This window comes from Ipomoea nil, unplaced genomic scaffold (assembly GCF_001879475.1).
Source record: "Ipomoea nil cultivar Tokyo-kokei standard unplaced genomic scaffold, Asagao_1.1 scaffold2610, whole genome shotgun sequence".
NCBI lineage: Eukaryota > Viridiplantae > Streptophyta > Magnoliopsida > Solanales > Convolvulaceae > Ipomoea > Ipomoea nil.
The window spans coordinates 556593-558787 of NW_017619038.1; the positions used below are offsets into that span (position 1 = coordinate 556593).

At 41.5% G+C, this 2195-nt stretch overlaps 1 pseudogene; it reads left to right on the forward strand.

The window, feature by feature from the left end:
- On the forward strand, positions 1 to 1005 carry LOC109154149 (annotated as a pseudogene).
- Positions 1006 to 2195: the final 1190 nt, after the last annotated feature.

Below are 2195 nucleotides of genomic sequence, written 5' to 3' on the forward strand. Positions count from 1 at the left end.
GTCTTTACGCTATAATGATGATCTCGGTTGTGAGGCAGTCTGGGCCACTAGCGATCCGCGGCTCTGATTTTTTCCGTCCGAAGTCGCCGGCTCCGGTGCCCAAGGTATGCGTTCTGCCGCCGCTCTCGGCGTTGAAGCTTGCCGGGGTTCTGTTCTGTCGTTGGTGAAACCGCTCTATGTTTCTTCTGTGGAGACCTTTGGGACTTTGAGGGAGAGATCTCGAGGCGATGATCACGAGAAGCGTGCGTTGGTCACATGCAAGGCCTACGAGGCCGACTGATCGCAGATTCGCAGACGATCGAATTGAAGAACCGGCGGCCAAATCTGAGGTTGCCCCGGAAGGTGAAGATTGGAATCTACTTTGCTACTTGGTGGGCTTTGAATGTGATCTTCAATATATATAATAAGAAGGTTCTCAATGCTTTCCATGGCTGACCTCCACGCTCTCCCTCGCTGTTGGGTCTCGGATAATGCTCATTTCTTGGGCTCTGAGGATCGCTGAGACTCCAAAGACTGATCTCGAAATCGGGAAGACCCTATTCCCAGTAAGAAAATCAATAATATTGGTTGCTTTAATTCTATGCTTATTCAATTTTTTTTTTCGTATTGTATTGTTCTTCTTTATGTTGTATGCTCTATGATCTTTAGCTTATCTGTTTGTCTATTTTAATGGATTTTATCATCTGAGGATGCTAATATGTTGGGAATTTTCTTGTTTGTATTGTAATTGGACTATAGTGTTTTGTTGATGATGTTGATGTTGTGTTGGGTATATTTAGGTTGTAGTTGTACACACCACTGGACATGTAGCTGCTACTGTATGTCAAAGATTGCAGTGTCTTTCACTCACATTATCAAGAGTGGGGAGCCTGCTTTCAGTGTTCTGGTTTCCAGGTTACGTTCCTCCTGGGAGAGACGTTTCCGACGTCTGTTTACTTATCATTCATTCTGATTATTCCGATCAAAAGTGGATCATATACATCGGAAGCCTCAACAAATCAGTGAAGGTGTGGAGCGTTTCGGAGATATCGCTGGATTATCCGCCGCCGCCCTGCATCCAAGACGCCGGAGAAGAGAGTTGAATGCGTTGATGATCGTAAAAGTGTTAGACTAAAATATCACATGCATCAAAGAATATGTGATCATATGATCGACTAACCTCCCGCCATAGTTTCTATTACGGTTGAGTGATCCGGACTGCTACAGAGATAACGAGTATTTTGTCTCTCACTTTACTCAGCTCTCTCTAGATGGTGTATGAGGTATGTAATGTGAGCAGTGAGAGGACTAGTGACCTTATATAACCACTGGCCATCATTGTGGTTGATTGTCTTTAGGTCTCCTAAACCCTAACCAGACTCCTAATCATAATGGTAGTCTAGCTATTAGGTTATTAGTGTTGCACCACATATCAAATACTGAATATTATCATAACTTATCCTAATGTTATAATAATAGTAACGGATAAACGTTACATTCTCCCACTTGGTGCAAGCACTACCACTCAATAACAGAAAAACACCAACCATAATGATATGTTCTCATTAGCACGAGTAGTATCCATTATGATCAAATGCAAACTGCCATTGAGCACTTAATTAGGAAACAAAACCCAACGAAATAAACCTTATGTTTATTCCAAGTCCCTGAAGTACATTTTCTCATCAATATGAAGCAAATGAAGGTGTACACACTTAATTGAGAAAATGTCTGAATGCCAAAGAATTTTAAACTGAATGTATATACAAATTCCATAGTGGGAAAAAGTCCCATCTTCTGAACCAGATCCTTGAATTTAACTGAAGGCATGAATTTAGTCAAGGGATCTGCTGACACCAACTCAGTATGAATGTGTTCAAAGAATACAACTTTATTTTTGACACGATTCCTAATTGCTAAGAACTTGATGTCGATGTACTTAATTCGACTCCCACTTTTGTGGTCTTAGCTAGGAAGACTGCAGCTGAGTTGTCACAGTAAACTTTCTTTGATACAGGAGAAATGGTCTCCTTGTAATCGATTCCTTCTTTTTGAGTAAATCCCTTGGCAACAAGCCAGGCCTTGTATCTCTCAATGTTGCCTAATGAGCTTCTTTTAGCCTTAAAGACCCATTTACAACCAACGGCCTTGACCCCATTAGGCAACTCAACAAGATCCCAAACTCCATTGTCCTTCATGGAATTCATTTCATCTTT